We start from the raw sequence: 26,783 nt of genomic DNA, 5'->3' as shown, positions 1-26,783 counted from the left end.
CATACAATGGAAAGGGGTCAATGTCATAGTACTATCTGCTGGTGATGAAGACTACACTGCCCATTTGCCTGTAATGTACAATTTCAGGATATGTAATCACCACGTTATTACAGTCTTGATTTCAGAGAGAACAGTGAGGCTACAGCAAGATATCTGGATTTGAATATATAGCTCAAGAAAACAATACTTTTTTAGTACTTAAAAATATTTTAAAGGAATACTGCTGGACAAGTAATGGATTTGAACTAGCCGTGCAATAACTTGGATTTTTAAACTTCTTTTTATTCTTTTGGGCTTGATATCATATAAACAAAATATTAGTTTACATCACTGTGACTTCTGGATTAATTAAATGGGGAAGAATCTTCTCTCTGATTTACAGAAAAAAGAAAAGAGAAAGGGAGAAATAATGGAAAGGAAAGATGAGAGGGAAAGGAGGGGGAGGAAATTAGAATTATTTAATTACTTCAAGACCATTTAAGTGAGCATGTAGAAAACATACACTGCAAAAATCTCATGGCACCGTTAATCTAACACTTATCAATGTCTGTAGGAAACATGTTAATGTATGGGAAGTCAGCCAATCACTGTGCCTCATCCTGTGAGGCACTGGCCTTAGGCAAGTCTTCTAGGGACCGCATATCTGTAGTTAAAGGAAGATGTCTTTTACACTAGTGGATTGGAGGTAAAAAATAAACAAACAAACAAACAAAAAAAAAAAAATATATATATATATATATATATATATATATATATATATATCACCACTGTTTTATGATAATAAACTGTCAGTAAGTGCTTCAAGGACCAGTGACTTTGCAATGACGTCATTCCTATACTTAAGATATCCAATACTTACTTTTAGGTGTAGGTTTTCTTTAGAGAATGCTGAAATCTCTGCCCAGACTCAGTAAAATGCTCCATCACTTGCATTATTAAGCACACAACTGAAAAAAAAAAGGAGTGGGTAGACATAATTTAGATGGTAAAAATGATAGCCAAGAATTTGAGTTGACACACAACTTTAAAATATTAGGTAAATTAGATCATTTGATTTAAAATTCAACCTGCCCCATTTCCTCTACTCACATTCCTGATTTCTCTTCTCCTACTATACATTTTATATAAAAATACAGTTTACTTTATCTATGGCTTATTGTCCTTCTTTTCAGCTAGATGTATATTCCTGAAGTTTTTATTTGTGCAGTGATGCGTATGTGTGGGCACAGTGACTCAATGTTTCATGGATGCTAGAATCAGATTATGGTGATCAGACTGGTAATGACTGGGTATGCCATGCCATTTTAGTACTGTTTCTTAATGAGATTTAGTTCCCCCTAAGTATACTGTATATCATAAAGTCACTCTCTAAAATTTTATTTTTCAACAATGTGAACACTATGTTCACCATTGTGCATTTAGTTCGAGACAGTGCCTAATAGTTCCTCAATAAATACTTATTAAATGAGTAAATAAACCAAATACTGTAGTAAGACTGTCAAAAGGAAACATAGGATTGATTAAACAAAAACTGTAAAACCGTTAGTTTAATAATTCACAGAAAAGAGAAATAAGAGTGGTTTAGAAAGCCCTCATGAAAGAAGAAAAATTTTTCAAGAATAAGGATTCTATAAATCTTTATATACACTTCTGTAATTTTTTTGGCCTTATCCCTGAATAACTCATATTATTATTTACTGAGAACTTTTCTTTAATTGATCCTAATTTTTATTTAAGTAAATGTATATAAAATCAGTTTTACAACTGGAGGACTGGTATCACTTCTTTTAATATAAGTTAAGAATAAAATGGGCATACATGGTAAAAAAGTGCATTTACTAAGTTCTAGCTAGACACTGTTTCATTCAAAGATCCTGAGCTTGAAGCAGATTAGCAAGTGTTAGAGATATGTTAAAAATAAGCTAAGGTCAAATTTGACATTAGTCAGAAAGACTGAAAAGAGCATCATGCTGTGAGCGAATGCTCTATAATTTCAATTCCTTGTACCACATATAAGCACTGCCTGTGCAACCTCAAATCATCTTACATTCCATAGACGGTGCATGCCCACACTTCAGGAAAGGTCTACTAAGCAGCTACTGACAAGACTGTGAAGTACCATGCAAAGATGAAGAACAGGAAACTTTTACTGACATCCTATTATATGTCAAACATTCTGCAAAGTAATGAACATTTGTTCTATAATCCTTCTCTGACTCTATGGTATCTCCTGATGTGCATAATACCTCTACAGAGTCTCTGTAATTGAATATGATAGAAACAGTGGGTCAAGATTATATTTTATAATTATAATTTATAATTATTTCCTAATTTAATCTCTATTTTTAATAGATTGCATATTGACATGGTACAAAATTCAAAATCCAAATGTTTTCCATGAATGTCATTCCACAATGGCATATAATAAAATTCTCCCTTCCCTCCCTGTCTCCCAGTCATTCAATTTGCCCCTAAATATTAGCAACAGTTTTAAACAGATGGTAGCTTACAGTATACATTGTTCTATAAATTGCTTTATTCAGTTAACAATATATCTTAAGAATACTCTCAGGGAAAAAAGAAATTTTAGTTAAGAAAAGTGCTTTAGGGACTTCCCTGGTGGCACAGTGGTTAAGAATCCACCTGTCAATGCAGGGGACACGGGTTTGATTCCACATGCTGCAGAGCATGTCCAGGAGGATCCTACATGCCACGGAGCAACTAAGACCGTGGGCCACAACTACTGAGCCTGCTCTCTAGAGCCTGCAAGCCACAGCTACTGAGCCTGCATGCCACAACTACTGAAGCCCAAGCGCCTAGAGCCTGTGCTCTGCAGCAAAAGAAGCCACTGCAATGAGAAGCCCGTGCACCACAATGAAGAGTAACCCCCGCTCTCCACAACTAGAGAAAGCCCGCGTGCAGCAACGAAGACTCAATGCAGCCAAAAATCAATCAATAAATAAATTTATTTTTTTAAAAAAAGCGCTTTAGTGAAAGTAGGATAGGCTACTTAATGACAAAGGAACCCCCCATAATCATTAGCTTAAAAAACAAAGAAGTTATCTCTCATTCAAGAACAGTCCAAAGTGAGCCATCCTAGTGAATTAGTAGCTCTGTGCCACAGAGGCTGGCTGTAACTATGCCATCATATATACATGACTTCCAAGGTCATCCTGATCAGTCCCATTCTAAAGGGTAAGGGATAAAGAGTGAAAGCCAATGGTCAGAGCTTTTCTCTTAATCAAATAAAACAGAGATTACAAATATCCTTTCCATTCACATGCTAATGATAGAGCTTAATCACTTGACCACAGCTAGAAGAAAGAATGGCTGGGAAAAGCAATCCCAGCTGGGCCACCATGTCTCAGTTTTAACTCTATTACTATGTTAGGAGGAAGAATGGATTTTGGTGAACAGCTTGCAAGATACATAATAAATTTATATTTAATGAATAAATAAAGAAATTTCACCCATAATTTCAGAAATATTTAAATTATTTCTATGATACCTTAGATATATAATTAGGTAAGGTTAACTGAGGTTCATCTGAAAAGTTTCAACAAGGATACACAGGCATGTAATTCCTGTTATGATATTAAACATTTCCATCATCCAAAAAAGTTTCCACATCCCTCTTGTAGTCTTTCCTCTTCCTTGACCCCTACCTCTGACAAGTCATATACTTTCTGTCACAATAGTTTGGCAATTTTTAAGCATTTCATTTAATGGAATTGTGTAGTATCTTGTCTTTTGTGTCTGGCTTCTTTCACTTAGAAAGATGCTTTTGATATTCATTCACATTTTACAGTGTCTCACCAACTTGTTCCTTTTTATTGCTAGCTAAGATTCAATACTTTATCGTAATGCAATAATTTATAGTATGCACTACAGTTTTTTTATCCATTTACCAGTTGATGAGCTTTTGAGTTGTTCCCAGTGTTTGTTGTTATTGTGGTAAGAACATTTAACATGAAATCTAGCCCCTTAACAAAATTTTCAGTGTACAATAAAATATTGTTGACTATAGACATGATGTTATATAACATGCCTCTAGAACTTATTCATCCTGCATAACTGAAAATTTATACCCAATGAATATCAACTCCATATTCCCCCTTTCCCTCAGCCCCTGTAAACCACCATTCTACTCTCTGCTTCTATGATTTGACTATTTTCGATTCCTCATATAAGTGAAAACATGCAATGTTTGTCCTTCTGTGACTGGCTTATTTTACTTAGCATAATCTCAAGTTTCATTCATGTTGTCACATATGGTAGGATTGTTTAAAGTTTTTGATATTCTGAACAAAGCTGCTAGGAAAATCTGAACACAAGTGTTTTTGTGATGTATGTTTTCATTTCTTTTGGGTAAATATCTAAGATGGTGATTGCTCAGTCATATGGTAAGTGTATGTTTACTTTAAGCTGTTTTGAAAGTGGCCCTTCTGTTTTTCAATCTGCCCATCGATATATGCGAGTTTCAGTTGTTCCACATCCTTATCAACACTTTTTTCTCCTCCTTTTTAATTTTAGCCATTTTAGTGGGTGTGTAATTGTTGTTTTAATGTGCATTTCCTTAATTACTAATATTCAGCATCTTTTAATGTGCTTATTTGCCATCAGTATCTCTTCTTTGATAAACTGACTCTTCAAATCTTGTGCCCTCTTGTAATTTTTAGAAGATAAACTTTTAAGTGTAAAAAATATAAATAATACCAAGTATTAATAGGATATTAAATCCTCTTGAAATTCAGTATAAAGAACAGGATCCCATGTAACTGTAAGAATAAATTCTAGCTAAATTTTGGACTTTCTAATGATAGATATTACAAATAAATATTAACTGATAGCCTAAGCAGAACATATTTGGAAATATGACACACCAAAACTTATGGGATGTAGTAAAAGCAGTACTAAGAGGGAAGTTCATAGTGATAAAGCTTACATTAAGAAGAAGAAAGATCTCAAATAAACAACCTAAATTTAAACATCAAGGAACTGGAAAAAAGAAAGAACTAAGCCCAAAGTTAGCAGAAGGAAGGAAATAACAAAGGTCAGAGAGGAAATAAATGAAATAAAGAATAAAAAGACATTAGAGAAGATCAATGAAACTAAGATATGGTTTTTTTGAAAAGAAAAATAAAATAGACAAAACTTTAGCTATACTTGCCACAAAAAAAAAAAAAAAGAGAGGACTCAAATAAAATTAGAAATAAAAGAGGAGGCATTACAACTAATGCAACACAAATACAAAGGATCATAAGAGACTGCTATGAACATTAAACACCAACAAATTGGAAAACCTAGAAGAAATGGATTAATTCCAGAAATGTAAAAGACTTACAAAGACTGGATCATGAAGAAATAAACATCTGAATAGACCAATTACTGGTAAGGAGATTGAAACATTCCAACAGAGAAAAGCCCAGGATCAGATGGTCCCTGTGAATTTTCACTGGTGAATTCTACCAAACATTTAAAGAAGAATTAATACCAATTTTCTCAACTCTCCCAATAACAAAAGAAAAAGAAAAAAAAAAAAAAAAAAAGAAGAGGAGGAAACACTTCCAAACTCATCTACAAGGCCAGCATTACCCTGATACCAAAACCAGACAAGGATACTACAAGAAGAGACAATTTACAGGCCAATATCCCTGTTGAACAAAAATCCTTAACAAAATATTAGCAAACCAAATTTAACAATACAGTCAAAGGATCATGTACCATGATCAAGTACGATTTATTCCAGGGATGCAAGGATGGTTCAACAACTGCATAATCAATGTGATATACCACATTAACAAAATGAAGGATAAAAATTATATGATCATCTCAATAGAAGCAAAAAAAAGCATATAACAAAATATGACACCCATTCATGATAAAAACTCTCAAAAAAGTGGCTATAGAGAGAACATACCTCAACATAATAAAGGCCATATGTCATAAGCCCACAGCTAACATCATAATCAATAGTGAAAAATGAAAGTTTTTCCTAAGATGAGGTGCAAGGATGCCCACTCTTGCCACTTTTATTTAACACAGTACTGGAAGTCCTAGTCAGGGAAATTAGGCAAGGTAAAGAAATAAAAGACATCCAAATCAGAAAGGAAGAATAAAACTGTCTCTATTTGCAGATGACATGATATTATATAAAGAAAATCCTAACCACTCCACCAAAACACTGTTAGAATTAATCAATGAATTCAGAAAAAGTGCAGGATACAAAAATCAATATACAAAAATCAGTTGTGTTTCTATGTGGAATCTAAAAAATAAAACAAACTCGTGAATATAATGAGAAAGAAACAGACTCATAGATATAGAGAACAAACTAGTGGTTACCAGTGGGGACAGGAAAATGGGGGGAAGGGCAAGATAGGGGTAGGGGATTGAGGTACAAACTACTATGTATAAATAAAAAAGCAACAAGGATATATTGTACAGCACAGGGAACATGGCCAACATTTTCTAATAACTATGAATGGAGGATAATCTATAAAATTTTTGAATCACTATGTTATACACCTGAAAATAATAAAATATAGTTAATCAACTATACTTCAATACAAAATAAATAGGAAGCATGAGAGAGCTGAGAGTCAACTGTGTGTGTTTCCCAACTGTTGAAACTAAGAAGTGCTGGTCACCACCACTGACTTCTGCAGCAACTAGGACTGACTCTAGAAAAAAATAAATAAGTTGTATCTCTATATACTAACAACAAACTACCAGAAAACAATCTCGTTTACAACTGTATCAAAAAGAATAAAATATCTAGGAATAAATTTAACCAAGGAGGTGAAAGACTTGTACACTGAAAATTATAAGACATTGATGAAAGAAACTGAAGATGACACATATGAATGAAAAGAAATCCTGTCCTCATGGATTGAGAGAATTAGTACTGTTAAAATGTTCATACTACCCAAAGAAATTTACAAATTAAATGCAATTCCTATCAAAATTCCAATGGCATTTTTAACAGAACTAGAACAAACAACCCTAAAATTCATATGGGACCACAAAAGTGGTTGAACAGCCAAAGCAATCTTAAGAAAGAACAAAGCTGGAGGCATCATGCTTTGATTTCAAACTATATTACAAGGCTATAACAGAGGAGTATGGCACTGGCATAAAAACAGACACATAGATCAGTTTAACAATAGAGAACCTGGAAATAAACTCATGCTCATATAGTCAATTAATCTACAACAAAGGTGCCAAGACTATACAATGGGAAAAACCTCATCTCTTTAATAAATGGTTTTGGGAAAACTGGACAGCCACATGCAAAAGAATAAAACTGGACTCCTATCTTACACTATACACCAATATCAACTCAAAATGGATTAAGACTTGAACGTAAGACCTTAAACCATAAAACTCCTAGAAGAAAACTTATGTTTTAAACTCTCTTATATTGTTTTTGGCAATGATTTTTTTGGATTTGACACCAAAAGCTATAGCAACAAAAGCAAAAATAAACAAGTAGGACTGCATCAAACTAAATAGCTGCTGCACAGCAAAGTAACCCATCAACAAAATAAAAAGGCAACCTATGGATTGGGAGAAAATATTTGCAAATCATATAGCTGATAAGGGGGTAATAACCAATATATATAAAAAGTTCATACAACTTAATGGCAAAAGAAACCAAATAATCCGATTAAAAAATGGGCAGAGGATCCAAATAGAATTTTTTCCAAAGACATACAAATAGCTAAAATGTACATGAAAAGATGGTCAGCATCACTAATAATCAGGAAAAGGCACATCAAAACCACAATGAGATATTATGTAACACTTGTTAGAATGGCTACCATCGAAAAAGACCAGATAACAAACGATGAAGATGTGGAGAAAAGGGAACTCTCGTGTGTTGGTGGGAATGTAAATTGATGCAGCCGCTGCGGAAAACAATATGTAGGTTCTTCTAGAAGTTAAAAATAGAACTACCATATTACCCAGCAATTCCACTTCTGGGTATATATCCAAAGGAAATGAAATCAATATCATGAAGAGATAACTGCAATCTATGTCTGTTGCAGTAATATTCACAACAGTCAAGATATGGAAACAACCTAAGTGTCTGTCAACAGATGATGGATAAAGATGATGTGATGTGTGTGTGTGTGTGTGTGTGTGTGTGTGTGTGTATACATATACACATCTCTATACACAATGGAATATTATTCAGCTATGAGAAAGAAATTCTGTCATTTGCATCAACATGGATGGACTTTGAGTGCATTACGCTAAGTGAAAAAAATCAGGAAGACAAATACTGCAAGATATGACATTTATAGCATCATAAAATAAATCAAATTCAGAAACAGAGAGTAGAAAACTTGTTGCAGAGAGGTAGGGGAAATTGGGAGAGGCTGGTAAAAGGGTGCAAACCTTCAGCTATCAGATTAATACGGTCTGAGGATCTAATGTAAAACATGGTGAGTATAGTTGATAACACTACCTTATAATTGAATTTTTTTTTAAAAGTAGAACTTAAATGTTCTCATCAAAAAAGAAAAGATAAATATGTTATGGATGTGTTAATTAACTAGATTGTGAGAATCTTTCATGAGGTATACGTGTATCAAATCATAATGCAGTTTAAATCTTATAATTTTGTCAATATACCACAATAAAGCCAAAAAAATGTTTGTTATATGTTAAAACATATTTTTAACACTAATAATTGCTAAGCTTTCATAAATCAATTTTCGCCATGATGCTAAGGATTTTGTTTGACCTTCCATGGATTTCACACTAAAAAGGCCTCTCTGGTTAATGACATGGGCATTAGTCCCCAAATGTCTGAGGCTGTCACTCACTCGATATTTTCCTGAATGGAATACCTAACATTCAGTAGCTCTTACTAAGAATGATAGATTTGGGTATAGTTTACCACTGCAATCCCTCTACTTTATTTTAAATGTTTTAAAGTGTTTATTTTAAATTTTATTTTATATATTTTATGGTATGACAACCATTCTTAGATATATTGAATAGGAACTAAAAGGCTAGTATACTTTTCCACATGCATATGTGCAATACTCATGTCATATTTGAACAATGATTAAAAAGCTTACAATCATTCTGGACAGATAATTCAATAAGCTAGTCAAAATCACATATTAGTTTTTTTCTATCTTAGAAATTATTGAAAGAAAATTTTAGAGCATACTTTTAAGAAGAAGCCATTCTGTATATATTTAATAATATTGAGGACATAGTCATGCCTTGATTCTAGCTATCTGAGGGTTTTGGATACATTTAAATCTCTACTTGTCTATTGGAAGGCCACTAATGTGAAACAATTTTTAAACAATCAGAAAAAAAGGCAGAGCAAAGATTCCAAATAAACTGTTCAACTACATGATCCAAATTCCAGGTTGTCATCTAATTAGCCAGATAATCTCAGATAAACCAATTTATCTGGATTCAGTTTCTTTATTTGTAAATGATAGTTTTGGATTAGAGAATCTTTAAGGAGACACTCAATTCTAAAATCCCATAGTTAAAAGTATATCTTTTAAGAAGAGTATATTTTAGAAATTTATGTGTTTTGCTTTTACCATTGATTTTCTTTTCCTTGTATTATCTTGTCCTACTATAAAGTTTTCAGAAGTTATATGTATTTCCCTTTAATTCTAGAGAACATGGCCACCACTATCTCAAATAATACCACAATATACAACCTTGTTCATCTTGATCTTGTTAGTACTGGAGAAGTTTTTCATGAATGCCCTGCTAACAAGGGCATGATCATAATTTTAATTTTTGTTCCATTATTTCATATTTTAATATTGAATCCACTGTTCCATATCACTTCTGATATCTGTACATATTTCAGTGACCATTGGGTTGAGTGTGGGTAGTTTATATGCGCCATTAAGAAGCAATAACCATACTTTCCATTTAGTCCCTCAATCTGGGTCTGTCTGATGTTTCACTATGGTCAGATTCAGATTATATATTTTTGGCAGAAATACTGTGGAAGTGATTCTGTGTTCTTTCTAGTGTATCATGTCAGAGTCTCCTAGTGTTAGTTTGTCCTATTATTGGTGACACCTGTTAACTTTGATTACTTGACTGTTTTTCTGAGATTCATCCCTTCTAAAGTTATTGTATTTATTTTTTAAGTAATAACTAATTCATGGAAGAATACTTTGTGATATGTAAATTTCCTTACCAAACTTTTCTCACTTGTTTTATCAATCATCAATTTCTGTCTAAATCAATAATATGTATTATGGTCACAAAATGATGATTTTTCTAACTTTATATTCTTTTCCCCCCACTTATTTATGTATTTTTTAACTTATTTACATTAGTATAGACTCATAAATTTTTATTTCATGAAAGCTCTGTTATTCTCATTTATTCATTTTCATGAAATTGTCCCAAATTTGCCCAGTGAGAGCCACTTCAAGCTGGCTTCAGTGTCCTTTTGACATATTCTCATTATATTATTTAACAATTCTTTCCTTTACATCACGACAAGATGTTCCAGGCTCATTTTATACTCTCTCTGCCATAGCCCTGGACTCAGCCACTTCTCTAAGTTGCCCCAGCTTCCTTTAGTAGCCTATGGTATATAGTAAGTGATATCTAAGAACTAGGTTTGCTCATCGCAACAGTGGTAGCTTTACTTCTAGGACATTTCAGTAGGAAGAACTACTAAATATGCATATATTTAAATCTTCCTATCTCTAGCTATAATTTTATTTCTATTTCTCTATTTTAAAAATATGCATTTGTACTGCTATATTCAATTTTCATTTATTATAACAGAGTTCGCTCTTGTCTTCTCCCTTTTCATATTTCTAACTCCTTTCTCCACAGGCAGAAATATGGCTTTCATTATTCTCAATATATTTACTCATATGCTCAATCCTAAAATTCATAAATAGTAAGTTTAGAATTGCTAACTCATACCACTGTGAACTGGGCTCCTTTTAAATCCTAACCCAACAGTGGTCTTTAATTCAAAGAATCACAAAAAAATTATATATGCAGCACAATCTTTTTCTCACTGTTCTAAATGTGTAGAAAATCTGTCCATTCACGCTTCTCTTTTATTGCTAATAATCATCTCTGAAAAGGTGCCATTTGGTTTAGGAAAAGGGTATATATATTTGTTATCTGTGTTCAAGTATGTCTTTCATTTTGTTAGACAATGACCGATGCTACATGAGTATCATTAAAAACATTAGTGCCACTTTTTTGGTCACATATACGAAATGACTAAATAGTATTCAAAGCTTATAATTCATCAGATACAAGCACAGTGCATACTCCTGGGCAATTACTGTATATCCTCAATGTCAGCACAGCTTATGTGTCTCTCTATTGTTGCACATAATTTTTTGAAGACCTAATTTAGATTAAAGCTTTATTATGTTGGAAGGCAGTAGGAGAAGGCAGCCTTAGTATTATTTAAACCTGATAGCTATGAATTTCAATATTAATCTCTAGGCAGGCGCTCTTTCCTTACCTACAAATAAAAGCTAACAATTCACTAATGTACAAAACATGACAATGGTCACAGCCTAGGGCTCCATCTATTAAGATATAATAAGGCCCTGACATACTCTCTGCACAAAACTTCACACAACCTGTGACCTTTGATTGGGAAACTACTTCTGTGATGTCTTATTTGCCCCTCACTATGATTGGGCTAAACAATTCATGAAATAAGTGTCTATTTCCCCCAAGCATACATTCTTCCCTCAAGTCCACATCAGACTAGCTTTTCTCTCACTCAGCAAGTTGTTTATTTCTAGTTGCTGTGGAATTTAAATCAAAACAGCACACAGAATTGTTTCTGTCTCATATGGGGCCATACCACAGAGTAGAAGCAGCTTTATTGAGAGGACAAGACTCATATATTCGGCCAAGTAACATTTAAATCATTTTTAGGCAAATGTTTCAGCTGAGTTTAAGTAGACAAAGATTTTTTTATGACTGATGGGTGGGACTTAGGCTGTAGATTGGATAGGACTTGGAGAGTGAGGAGGGGCCAAGAGGGCACTCTAGGTAGAGGGGCTATTGTGGGTAAGGGCAGAGAAGATCCAGCTGAACTTCTGACTTTGTATTTCCCTCAGGCAGCACAAATTCAGTATGTCCCAAACTGAATGTATTCTCCTCACCGCCCAAGTCTGTTTCTCCTCCACTCTCCCATGTCTGTGAATCCAACATCGACCCTGAGGTCTATGTCAGGAAACATCATCCTAGCCAAAATGATTTCACTTCTGTTACCTCCCACCTCCCATATTCTATCATCCAGACAACTAAGTCAATTATATAGTCTGAAGGAATCTTCACACTTTCTTTCTTGGCATGGCTCTACAAATACATCCATGTTTTCTCTCTAGCCTCATCTCTCACCATTACTCTTTCTGCCTTGTCTATACAGAACTAGAGCTATGACTTGTTTCATACATTCTCTCCATTTCAAACCTTTGCAGCTGATTCTCTTTGACTTTCAGGACTCAGCTCATGCATTTTATCACCTGTGAGAAGCATGTCCTTCCTCTTGATTACCACATTTTGATTCATTACATTCCTCAGTACATTCTATGGCAGTCATCTGATTACTTCTTGGGCTTCCCAACTGTCCCATGAACATTTGCAAGTCTTACTTGTCTTAGCATCCTCTGGGAAACTAGCATCAGACAGGTATTGACTAAAGACTTATCGGAAAAATGAATGAACTTATGGATGTTGGGGAAGAATAAATAGTTCAAGCTGTTTGAGTCCAGGAATTGTGCTAGGCAAGTTATGGATGGGATATACATGTGAAAGGATTGTGTAGAGTCTTAGGATTTTTTTTTTTTTAAAGAAATTCACGTTCTTTTATTTATTTATTTATGACTGTGTTGAGTCTTCGTTTCCGTGCGAGGGCTTTCTCTAGTTGCGGCAAGTGGGGACCACTCTTCATCGCGATGCGCGGGCCTCTCACCATCGCGGCCTCTCTTGTTGTGGAGCACAGGCTCCAGACGTGCAGGCTCAGTAATTGTGGCTCACGGGCCCAGTTGCTCCGTGGCATGTGGGATCTTCCCAGACCAGGGCTTGAACCCGTGTCCCCTGCATTGGCAGGCAGATTCTCAACCACTGCGCCACCAGGGAAGCCTGAGTCTTAGGATTTTATGTTGCAGATCTTAAGGTGTCACTGAAGTTTTTACAGAGGAAAACTGACTTAATAAAAGCAGTGCACTTGGAAGATGAATCATGGTAACAGCAATGCCTGGAGGAAAGGATACTAGTGTTAGGAGACTGGCCAGGAGGCCAGGTCAATAATTTAAGTGCAAGAAAACAAAGGCCTCCGATGTGGTGGTAGCAGGAATAAAAGTTTGAGTATGTCTATAAAGTAAACAAAGTTTTTTTTTTAGTGTTTATTAAGATTTGAAAAGGAAAAAGATAAACTGGAAATATTTTTCTTTGCATATGTTAGTCAAGTCTTTTGTAAAACTCGAAGACAGTCATACAAATTAGAAAAACAACTTATACAAATAGACAAAATAGATGAGAAAAGAACTCACAGAAAAGGAATAAACATAGGAAAAAAATTCAACCTCATTAGTAATCCAAATAATAAAAATCCTGATAGTTCTTTGGCCATAATCCTAAAACATGGCAAGTAACAAAGCAGACTGGAGGTTAAACTCATCTTAGTTGCTCAGTGACACTTTGCACTGGTACCCCTTGCCTCTAGGAATTCAGACAATGGATGACAGTGGCACAGTTTGAAAGACAGCCAATCAACAATCACACTCCTGTAACCATGCTTCCACAGCTGAAAGCCATCTAACTCTCTCATCTCTGACAGCCTTCCAGTTCCTCAACTCCACACTTCTCAAAGTTGTATCTATAAGGTCAGCTCTGAGACACTGTGACTTATAAGTACATCTCACCCATGCACAAACAAGCAATAAAGCCAGCTTCTTTTGATTTTAAATAAATGTTTTCTTCTTTCAATGGATGAGCAATTCTCTCTAATGCACTTCAGGTGAGAGGGTAAATTGTCAGCTTTTCTGTAAAGAGATTTACTAATTCATTAAGAGATTTTGAAAGTTTGAATTCTTTCACGCAATAGTTTGATTCTAGGAAAATATCTTAAGAAGACAATCAGAAATGAAGTATTAATTATAAGGATATTCATTGCTAGATTATTTTGATTAGTGAAAAATTTTAAATGGCTTCTATGACCAACAATAGGAAAATGGTTGAATAAATTACAGAATATTACTTGAATGAGGTATTATATAGATACTAAACAATGTCTTCAGACTTTTTAGTAACATTGGAGCATGCTCATGTAATAAATAATTGGAGAGGATTTCAAGATGTTTGTGCAATGTGATTATAGATGTGGACATGTGTGACTGTTAAGTTCCCCAAGGTTTCCATGGTTACCACTCATTGGTGGAATTACACATTAATTTTTATTTTAATAATCCTACATATTGTCCAAATCTTTTCACAAGTATTTACTTAATATCATAAAAATACTTACTTAAAAAGATTACAGAAGATTCTTATTTTAAAAGTTTCTGGTTTCTGGTTCCTCAAGTAAGGAGCTTAGAAGTTGCCCCTCCATTCTAACAAGTAAAAAGCTGAACAGGTTGAAAAATTAACAACTCTTCTTGGATCCATAAGAGAGGAGAAAACACAGAGGAAACCACTGTCTCCAAGATTGCAGAAACAGACAAGGGAATACAGGGAGTCAAAACTTACCAGAGCAGAGAGTCATGATTGGAAATACCGCTGGAAACAGTGCCCAGGTAGGAAAAACAGAACCATAATTGATGAATTGCTGGAGGCTCAGTGCAGACAACTCTGAGAGTTAAAAACTCCAAGGGAATTCAGTCATGGAGGGTACCCACAATACTGTGACATTTACCCCCAGGAATCTGACCAGATTCCCACAGTATACATTGGAGAGAAATCCGCTTGGTCTTCCTTCCGGGGGAGAGGGAAAGGAGCCATTTTAAAATACACCAAAACAATGAGAGAAAAAACTCTACTCTTCTTATTAAGGCCTGTCCTCAGGGGAAACTAGTTAAAGTGATCCTACACTTAATCTAACTGGCCTGGGGAAGGGAAATAGCCAACTCCAGCTGGCTCTAATCTTCTATGAGAGAGAAGTGAAATACCCAATTCCAGCCCGGTCTAGCCTTCCTATTCCACCTAAGGAAGGAGGGAAAAAAAGAAAACTTAAGAAACATTTGTGAGGTTCACAGTCCAGAGGCATAAGCTCGCTAAAATACTGAAACTTAAACATAGGACTACAGAATGCTTCCCCTCCCCCGACACCTCACCACCTCCTTATTAAAGGCCTATTTACAGCAGTTCCTTTTACTTTTACATCATGTCCAGATATAAAGAAAAATTACAGGGCATACCAAAAGGCAAAAAACACAATTCAAGAGACACAGGAAGCATCAGAACCAGCCATGGCAGGGATGTTAAAATTATCAGACTAAGAATTAAATAAAAACTATAATTAATATGCTAAGGGCTCTAATGAATAGATACCAGGAAAGAATAGATGGGCAGTGTAAGCAGAGAGATGGAAATCCTAAGAACCAAAAAGAAATGCTAGAGATCAAAAACACTGTGACAGAAATGAAGAATGCCTTTGATGGGTTTATTAGTAGACTAAACACAGCTGAGGAAAGAATCTCTGAGCTACAAGATCTATCAATAGAATCCTTGAAAACCAAAAAGGAAAGAGAACAAAGACTGAAAAAAAAAAAAAACCCCAGAAAATCCAAGGTGTAACATATATGCAGTAGAATACTAGAAGAGAAAAAGGGACAGATAAAAATATTTGAGCCAATAATGACTGAGAAGTTCACCAAATTAATGTCAGACACCAAACCACAAATCCAGGAGTCTCAGAGACTACCAAGACAGATAAATGTCAAAAAACCCCAATACTTATCATTTTCAAATTATAGGAAATCGAAGGTAAAGAAAAAAATCCTGAAAGAAATCAGAGAGAGGAAAAAATCCTTACCTACAGAGGAACAAAGATAAAGTTTACATCCAACTTCTCCTCATAAATGATGCAATCAAGGAGAGTGAATTAAAATATTTAAAACATTGAGAGAAAAATCTCACCAGCCTAGAATTCTGTACCCTCTGAAATTACCCTTCAAAAGTAAAGGAGAAATAAAGGACTTTCTCAGATAAACAAAAACTTGAGTGAATTTGTTTCTAGTAGATCTACCTTACAAGAAATGTTAAAAGAATTTTTAAAAAGATATAAATCAGAAACTCAGTTCTACAGAAAAAAAGGAAGAGCATTGAGAAAGAATAAGTGAAGGCAAAATAAAAACTTTTATTTTTCTTATTTTAATTGATCTAACAGATAACAGTTTGTTCAAAATAATCATAGCAAAATGTATTCAATTATGTATGTTTATTTGTATATCAAATGTCATATATATGCTTATGTATGCTTACATATAAGTGAAATGAATGACAGCAATAATAAAAGAAATGGGACAAAAAAATTAGGCTTATTTTGTTATTATAAGGTACTCACACTGCCAGGAAATGATAGTGGTATTTGAAAGTAGACTTAGATTAGTTATAAATGTATATTGCAAATTCTGGGGCAACAACTAAAAAATGTTAAAAATAGAAGTATAAGTAATATGGCAAGAAATGAGAGAAAGGAGAATCATACAAAATGCAGAATTAAGACCACAAGAGTCAGAAAAAGAGTGGAAGACAAAAATAGGAATAAAGAACAAGTGCAACAAATAGAACATGGTAGTGAATATGGTAGATATTAATTCAATTACTATATCAATAATCACTTGCGATGTCAATGATATAAATGCACCAATTTAAAAACAGTGGATCAAAAACACAACTCAACTATATGTTGTCTATAAGAAACCCACTTTAAATATGAAGACACATATAAATAAAAAAATCAATGGATGGAGAAAAATATACCATGCTAACATTGATCAAAAGAAAGTAAGAGTAGCTACATTAATTTTAGACATAGTACACTTCATAGCAAGAAAAGTTATTAAGGATAAAGAAGGGCATTGAATAATGATAAGGGTCAAGTCTCCAAGAAGACATAACAATTCTTAACATGTATATGCCTAACAATATTGTCAAAACAGATGAGGCAAAAACTGAGAGAACTGTAAGGAGAATAGATAAATCCACTATCATAGTTGGAGACTTCAACACCCCTCTCAGAAACAGACAGATCCAGCAAGGCAGAATATCAGTAAAGACATAGCTGAATTCAATATCACCATTAATCAACTGGATATAATTAACATCTATAGACTACTACATCTATCAACATCAGAAAATGGCATTTTTCTTAAGGTTTCATGGAACATTTATCAAAACATACCACATTCTGGGCCATAAAACTCACCTTAACAAATTTAAAATAATAGAAATCATACAATGTCTGTTCTCAGACCACAATGGAATTAAACTAGAAATCAATAACTGAAAAATAACTGAAAAAATCCCAAACCACATCGAGATTAAACAACACATTTCTAAATAACATATGGGTTAAAAAATAAATTGCAAGAGAAATTTTTAAAATAGTTTGATTAAATGAAAATAAAAACACAAGCTATTGAAATTTATGGGATGCAGCAAAAGCAGTGCTTCCTTCCTTTTCTTCCTCTAAAGAAAAATTTATAGCATTGAATATGTATTTAAGAAAAGAATACCTAAAATCAATAATCTAAATTTACACCTTAGGAAATTAGAAAGAGAAGAACAAATTAAATCCAAAGTAACCAGAAAAAAGACATAATAAGAATTAAAGCAGAAATCAATGAAATTGAACATTGAAAATCAATAGAGAAAATAAACAAAATGAATACTGATTTTTTGAAAGATTAATAAAATTGATAAACCTCTAGCCAGGCTAGCTAAGAAAAAAAGAGAGAGGATATAAATTACTAATATCAAATAAAGAGAGGGGTCATCACTACAGATTCCATGGAAATTAAAAGGTTAGTAAAGGAATACTATGTATAACACTATGTGTACAAAATTGATAACCTAGATGAAAGGAACTAAATCTTTGAACAGCCAATCTGCCAAAAATCACACAAGAAGAAATATATGATCTGAATAGGCCTATATCTATTAAAGGAATTGAGTTATTAATTAACAACCTTCCAAAACAGAAAGCACAAGGACAAGATGGACGTATTAATGAATTCTACCAAACTTTTAAGGAAGACATTATACCAATTTTCAACAATCTCTTTCAGAGGACAGAAGCAGAGGGAATATTTCCTAACTCATTCTATTAGGCCAGCATTACCTTAACGCCAAAACCAGACAAAGACGTTACAATGAAGGAAAACTACAGACCAATATCTCTCACGAACATAATGCAAAAATCCTCAACAAAATATTTGCAAATTTAATCCAAAAGAGTATAAAGAGAATAATACACCATGACCAAGTGGGAGTTATTCCAGGTATGCAAGGCTGGTTCAACATTCAAACATCAATTAATGCAATCCATCACATCAACAGACTATAAAGGAAAATTACATGATCTTATCAATAGATGCAATAAAAGAATGTGATAAAAATCCAACACCCATTCATGATAAAAATTTTCAGTAAGCTAGGATTAGAGGGAACTTCCTCAACTTGATAATGAGAATATCTACAAAATACTAGAGCTTTTATTATATTTTGCGGTGAGAAACTTGAAGTTTTCCCACTAAGATAAGGTACAAAGCAAAGATGTCCCCTTGCCTTGTACTGGTACTTACCACTTCTTTTTAATATTGTACTGGAAGTCCTTGCTAATGCAACAAGGTAAGAAAAAGAAATAAAAGGTATATAGGTTTTGGGAAGGAAGATATAAAACTGTCTCTTTGCAGATGACATGATTGTCTATGTAGAAAATTTGAAAGAACAGACAAAAACACTTCAGGAACTGATAAGTGATTATAGCAAGGTTGCAGGATCCAAGGTTAATGTGCAAAAGTCAGTTGCTTTCATATATATATATATATATCATTAATGAATAAATGGAGTTTAAAATAAAAAACACAATACTGTTTACATTAGTACCCCCAAAATGGAATACTTTGGTAAAAATCTAACAAAATATGTACATGATCTATATGAGGAAAGCTACAGAATTCCAATGAACAAAATCAAAGAAGAATTAAATAAATGGAGAGATACCCCATGTTCATGGTCAGGAAGCCTGAATATTGTCTAGATGTCAGTTCTTCCCAAATTTCATCTATAGATTCAATGCAATCCCGATCAAAATCCTAGCAGGCTACTTTAAGAATACCAAAATTTGATTCTAAAGTTTATATGCAGAATGCGAATGACTCAGAATGGCTAACACAATATTGAAGGAGAAAAAGTTGGAGGACTGATACTACCTGATTTCAAGACTTACTATAAAGTTACAGTAATTAAGACAGTGTGGTATTGGTGAAGGAATAGACAAATAGATCAATGAAACATAATAGAGCCCAGAAATAGACTCCCATAAATACAGTCAATTTATCTTTGATAAAGGAGCAAAGGCAACACAATCGAACAAATATAGTCTCTTCAACAAATGGTGCTGCAACAACTAGACGTCTACATGCAAAAAATAAATCTAGACACAGACCTTCCGCCCTTGACAAAATTAACTTAAAATGGATCACAGACTTAAATGTAAAACACAAAACTATAAAACTCTTAGAAGCTAATATAGGAGAAAACTTGGATGACCTTGGGGATGGTGATGCATTTTTAGACACAACACCAAATATATGATCTACTTAAAAAATTGGTAAGTTTAATTTCATTAAAATTTAACACTTCTCTGAAAGACAATATCAAGAGAATTAGAAGTCAAGTCACATACAGGGAGAAAATATTTGCAAAAGACCCACCTGATAAAGATTATTATCCAAAATATACCAAGAACTCCTAAAATCCAGCAATATGAAAACAACCTGATTAAAAGTGAGCCAAAGACCTTAACAGACACCACTCCAGAGAAAATACAGATGGCAAATATGTCATCAGGTGAATGCAAAATAATACAGTAGTGACATACCATACACATCTATTGGAATGGCCAAAATCCAAAACGCTGGCAACACTAAATGCATGTGAGATTTTGGAGCAATAGGAACTCTCATTGCTGGTGGGAATGCAAAATGGTACTGGTAAATTGGAAGACAGTTTTATGGTTTCTTATAAAACTAAACATAATCTTACCATATGATCCAGCAATTGTACTTTTTAGTATGTACCCAAATGAGTTGAAAACTTATGTCCACACAGAAAACTGTACACAGATGTTAATAGCCACTTTATTCGTTATTGCCAAAACTTGGGAGCAAACAAGATGTCCTCTAGTAGGTGAATGGATAAACAGTGGTACATACAGACAATGGAATATTATTCAGTGCTAAAAAGAAATGAGCTATCAAGCCATGAAAGATGGGGAGGACACTTAATTGCATATTAATAAGTGAAAGAAGCCAATCTGAAAGAGCTACATACTGTATGATCTCAACTATATGACAGTCTGGAAAAGGCAAACTTATGGGACAATAAAAAAATCAGTGGTTGCCAGAGGTGGGGCATGGGGGATAGAGAGAGGAATGGCAGAGCACAGAGGATTTTTAGGACAGTAAAAATACTCTGATGACATTAATATTGATGAATATGTCATTATACATCACACATTTGTCCAAACCCTTGGAACCCTAATATAAACTATGGACTTTGATGATTATGATGTGTCACAGTAGGACCATCCTAGGTAAACATGTAACATTGTGGTGACCGATGTTGATAATGGGGGAGGCTATGCATGTATGGGGCAGTGGATATGTGAAAATCTCTGTACCTTCCTCTCAATTTTGTTATAAAACTAAAACTCTTCTAAAACAGTCTTAAAGATAAATGATTATAGATGGAATAATTGAGTGTAAAATGTCAAGTAGAAAGATAATTCCCAGATGATTAAACCACGATGTTTGTAATGAGTAGTACAGCATGAAGGGGAGGCTGGCTTTGGGCAGAGGATGATTGGCAAATATCCTCCATTCTCTTCACCTATGTTTTAGATGTATGATATATAAGCCTGGGCTGTTATTTTCTGATTGATATTTTTCTTCTAGAATTTCACAATGGGTCATACAGTAGTCCTTCAGGCAACCATGGCTGACAGCAAAGTGGAGGGAGAAGAAACACTAACAAGTTTTCAAATATCGCTCCAACTTTTTTTCTCTAGACTGGACTTCAATAAATGTTTAAGCAGCTCAGTGAAATTTCAGAGAAAGGTTCCTAAACCACACATGATTTGTGTCTTTGTCTCTCTCACCCCTATTCTTGCCTTTGTGGTTAAAACTTTAGAATGTAAATTCTTACATAACTCTTCTGTCCCTTTTCCCATCCTGCTGTTCTTTCTGCAGTCCTTTATTTAAACTTTTCCTTTAGGACTCAATACCGATGATAGAATTTGGGTCCCCATCTATTCTTGTTCCTTGCAATCTTTGCTTCTTTAGGCTTAAGATAGCTCTAACTGGAGCTCTCACCTGCACCGACTTCTGATAACCCTAAAGGAGGGAGGTGCTAGCTTTCTTCTTTTCCAGAAGAGGCAGTTGGTTTCTTCTATCATGAAATAGAATTGTGGCCAAGTTTTCTTCTAAAGTACCTCAAAATATAACTTACCACCAGAATAATGAGCTTTGAGTTTAAAGACTGCCTAGTCGATTGGAAAAACAGAATTCTGCTCTTTAACATTACTTTGTCCCTACTCCTTATACAATAATAATCCATGCATTATTATACAAAAATATGATCTTATCTTGCCTGACTTCACCTCTAAGTTAATTAATTAACTGGCTTCTCTGCTTGACTCTTCCAAATGAGAAAAGCCATACTCATACAGTTTCCCTCTGGGAGTTACATGTTTCTTCCCTAAGAGCAAAGGTGGCTGTTACAGATTATTTCAAGCAAAACTCATGATCTCTAACCTCAGTCATGCCCTGATGTTTCCAGGTGACCCCTTGGAGGTATCTTATCTACTGTGCTTTCAGAGATATGGTAACTTTTGAAGGCAGATTTCCTGGTTTCAAATCCTGACTCTCTTAACTTATAAGATGGACTACTTTGGGAAGATGATTACAACTTCATCATCTCTATGACTATGTTTTCTCGTCTATTAAAGTAGAATAATAATTCACCCTAGTATTGAATGATTTATTTTGAGTAAAGTACCTAAAACAGAGCTGTGTATAAAGTAAACATGCTATGCTGATATCAGTGCTATCTCATTATTAATTTTGAATATTTCTTCTTCTCTGGCTCCTTCCCATTCACATTTGAACACAGTATGTTTCTTCCATCTTAGAAAAAACAAACAGAATCTTCCTTTATCCCACATCTGTCTCCAGTGACAATTCTCTTATCTCCCTTTTATAGCCCAACATCTCACGTCTGTATTTACAGTCTTTAATCACTTACACCCTGCCATTAAGGTCGCTTACACACACACATTTAAAACATTTCAATCTAGTTTTTAAGTCCACCAAACTCCTGCATAAACTTTATCTAAGATCAGCCAAAGCTCCTTGTTGGCTAAAAGAATTTTTGCCTTACTGATCTCTCTGCATCATCTGACACTGTTGAAACATTATCCGCTGTCTTGCTGACTTGGTTTTCTCACTATGTCACAGGCTGTAGTCTATCCTTCTTCGTGGGCCCATTATCCTCTGCCTTTCTTTTAAATATTCATGTTCCTTCCTAGGCCTTTTTTTCTTATAGTCATTTGTTGTTCCATTCATTCACGTGGCTTCAAAAACCATCTATAGATGACTCCCAAATCTATATATCTTAACTCTATCCTATAATCTCTTTCTGAAGTTTATGATTCATATATCCACATGTCTATTGGGCAACCTTACTTTCATGGCCCTCAAGCTCAAAACTTTAGACTTGATTGAACTCAGTATTGTCACTTGTCAGTATCTTTCATTGTGTTCGTACATCTCAGTGAATGTCATATCCCTCCTCCCATGTGGAGCCAGAACCCTGGATAGAATCTGTGACTCATTCTTCTGCCTTCCTACCCCCCAAATTTTAATCAATGATGAAAACTTTCAATTCCTCCTGAGAGAAGCATCCTTTAAATCTATTCATCTTTCTTGATCTCAACTGCTAGTATTTTAGTCAATGCCACCATCATTTCTTAACTGAGCAGTGGCTTTTGATTGGTATTCTCTCCCCCAGCTTTGTTCTCCACCCCACCCCACCCCCCAATCCATTCTCCATTCTGCCATCAGGGCACTTCTTTTTAAGTTCAAACTCACTCCTGCCAATCCTCCTCCCCTATATAATACCCTTCAGTGGTTTCTCATTGATTTAAGCAAAAGCCCAATCTCCTTTTCATTCTCACAGTCGTGGATGATCTCGCCCCTGGAGACAGTAATGCTCTAGTCTCATGTCTCAATGTTTTCTTCTTCCACTTATCGTCTAAGCTTATGGAACACTTTTTAGTCCTCAGACATAACTTACCTCCAAACCTACTCATACGTCATTGCCTCATTCTAGAATTCTCTTCCCACTACCCACCTCCTTTATCTGGCTGTATTAGTTTGTTATGGCTGTCATAACAAAATATCACAGACTGGGTGACTTAAAGAACAGAAATGTATTTTCTCACAGTTCTGGAGGCTAGAAGTCCAAGAGGTAGGTGCTGGCAGGTTTGGTTTCTTCTGAGGCCTCTCTTCTTGCCTTGCAGATGGCCACTCTCTTGCTGAATCATCACATGGTCATCCCTCTGTGCTTGCACACCCTTGGTTTCTCTCAGTGTGTCCAAATTTCCTGTACCTATAAGGACACCAGTCAGATTGGATTAGGGCCCTCCCTAACAGCTTTGTTTTAACTTAATTGCCTCTTTAAAGGCCCTATCCCCAAATACAGTCACATTCTGAAGTACAGGAGGTTAGGTATTCAACATATGAATTTGAGGGGACACATTTCAGCCTATTACAGTGGCTAATGCCTGTGTGGACTTCAGATTTCTCCTTTGATTTCAAATTTTTTGCAAGTGTTTGTTAATTTTCCAAGTCTGATTTTTAGGCTTGTTTCTGGGTATTCTCATACCACCTTCTACTTCTCCCACTGTATTTTAAACAATATGAGTGTAAAACCTATACGTTTTTGGTCACTACAGTGTTCCCCAGAACCTAGTACAGTGTATGGCATATAAAAATCATTGCATTAATGTAAGAATAAGTGTATATATGTATAAAACCCCCCTTGCTTTCTTCCCTTGCCTCTATTTTCAGTCTTATCATTTGTCAGAGCCCTATTGTCAATTAATTGCAAGAGGACCCTAACTTGCAGTTTTCCAAAGTGATTACATCCTCTACGAATTCTGTGCCTTTGCTTATTCTTTCCGCCTGAATTCCTTCTTAGCCTTTATAACCCTTGCTAATCCTTCAAGGTTGAACTCCTCTGGGAAGCTTTGGCATCTACAGTATGTACAGACACATCTTCTTCTGGGCTCATAGCTCCTTGTCCTTATTATTGATCACTTCCACTAGAACATTTGCTCCTTCAGGAAAGTGATTTCTTTTTTTGCATATTTGTATTTCATAGTTTTATCAGAGTAGTTGGCAATTAGTGGGAACTCAATACACATTTGGACAAATGTGAGACAAGGCTGACTGTAGTGACACTTACAAGGTTTTGTTGAACCTGATGTGAAGAAAACATTTTGTTTACTCCTTTAGATGCAAAAGTTTTGAAGGGGGAGTAAATCTGGTGTGCCACAGGAAGAGCAAGGAGTCAGCGTGGCTGAAGTAGAAGGAGAGAAGGGAAGATTGGTTAAGAAATGAGGTCTGAGAGGCAATGGAGGTCAGATCATTCACAGCCACTTAGGCAACTGTTAAGATGTTGATTTCACCCTGAATGAAAAAAGAATGGAGAAAATTGATTTATATTTTGACAGTAGGTTGAGAATAAACTATTAGGGGTGGGGAATAGGGTATGGGGGTGGGCAAGGACAGAAGACCAGTTAGGAAATCCGGATAATAATTCAGGTGAGAGATAATGTGATGCCAGTTGGGGGACAATCATGATAGAGATGGCGAGAAGTGGTTAGAGTCTGGATATATTGTGACAGTAGACCTTACAGGATTATTGACCAGTAGGATATAAAGATGTGAGTGAATGAAATGAATGAATGAAATGACTCTGGATGGTGTGTATCTATTCATATATAAAGTACATCTTTCACTATCTATTAACTTAGATAGCCCAGAATTTAAAATGGATACTTTAAGAAACTTGATAAAACTGGAGTCAGAAATATATTTTAGGACAGATGGTAGGATATTGAATAAGAGAAAAATTAAAGTCTTTAGGAGAGATTAAAAGGAAAATATTTTTTGATATGCTGTGGAAGTGTGTACAAACAGGGCCTAATTACGATTGAAGGCAATAGTGGAGGAAAAGATGGTGGTAATTATTTAGAAAAAAATAATTTACATCCTCTATAATGCCAAATTTTTCACAGCATAAAGAAATAGTAATTTGAAAGAAGAAATTAAAAATCACTATCTAAAAAAAAAACTGAGGTAAAATTTACCCAAGTCACTAAGGAAATTGTATGTTATTTGCATGAAGTGTAAAAAAATATTGCCTGCAACTATTCCAAGAATACTTTTTACTTATGGAAAGAAATACTACAGAATTCAAGAATTTATTTTTCTAAAATAAATATGTACAAAACTAATCAGAGAAAAATCTCCCAAAGAAAAGTGATTAAGTAGTAAATATAAATAATTTGATGTATGGCAAAGTATACATTTAACCAAAATATATCTTAATATTTTATTTACAAAATAAAACAGTAATTCATTATTGGAAGAATTTATTATTTCATGCATGATTTCTGTTAAAATTTCTTTTATTCTAGATACACTGTTCCTATGACAAATTTGTTTAGATAACAATTTTATTTCTGTTCACTTCTACAATAGAGATTTTCATTTATTTTTAAAACTGTCTTTTACATCATGAGATGTGATTGAGATAAGAATAGTTTTAAGTAAGTCAGAAAGAGAAAAACAAATACAGTATGCTAACACATATATATGGAATCTAAAAAAAAAGAAAAAGAAAAGAAAAAAAAATGATCAGAAGAACCTAGGGGCAAGACGGGAATAAAGATGCAGACCTACTAGAGAATGGACTTGAGGATATGGGGAGGGGGGAAGGGTAAGCTGGGACAAAGTGAGACAGTGGCATGGACATATGTACACTACCAAACGTAAAATAGTTAGCTAGTGGGAAGCAGCTGCATAGCACAGGGAGATCAGCCCGGTGCTTTGTGACCACCTAGAGGGGTGCGATAGGGAGGGTGGGAGGGAGGGAGATGCAAGAGGGAAGAGGTATGGGGACATATGTATATGTATAACTGACTCACTTTGTTATAAAGCAGAAACTAACACACCATTGTAAAGCAATTATACTCCAATAAAGATGTTAAAAAAATAAAAATAAAAAAATAATTAAAAAAAAGAATAGTTTTAAACATTGATTTCCTCTTTAGTCTATCTCTTTCATTTTCAGATGATGGCTTTTTTTTTTCTATTCTGTAGCTTTATACCTTGCATTTTGGGTTCTGTATGATTTTTTACTTTTTTGACATTTTGTTCAGTTAAATTTATAAATATGGTCAGAAGACAAAGAAGAAAAATAGTTCTTATTTTGAG

The 26,783-nt window shown here is 34.5% G+C and overlaps 1 long non-coding RNA gene across 1 annotated transcript in view; it reads right to left on the bottom strand.

The window, feature by feature from the left end:
- Positions 1-862: 862 nt before the first annotated feature.
- LOC130708141 (uncharacterized) overlaps positions 863-26,783 on the bottom strand; it is a 343,308-nt gene continuing 317,387 nt past the window's right edge. The window contains exons 4-5 of the long non-coding RNA XR_009008209.1: positions 23,723-23,889; positions 863-947 (exon numbers count right to left, since the gene is read on the bottom strand). This is a non-coding gene — a long non-coding RNA (uncharacterized LOC130708141). The remainder of the gene's footprint in view (positions 948-23,722; positions 23,890-26,783) is intronic.

The sequence above is a fragment of the Balaenoptera acutorostrata genome, chromosome 4 (genome assembly GCF_949987535.1).
Source record: "Balaenoptera acutorostrata chromosome 4, mBalAcu1.1, whole genome shotgun sequence".
NCBI lineage: Eukaryota > Metazoa > Chordata > Mammalia > Artiodactyla > Balaenopteridae > Balaenoptera > Balaenoptera acutorostrata.
This window is presented reverse-complemented; position numbering and strand designations above follow the sequence as displayed.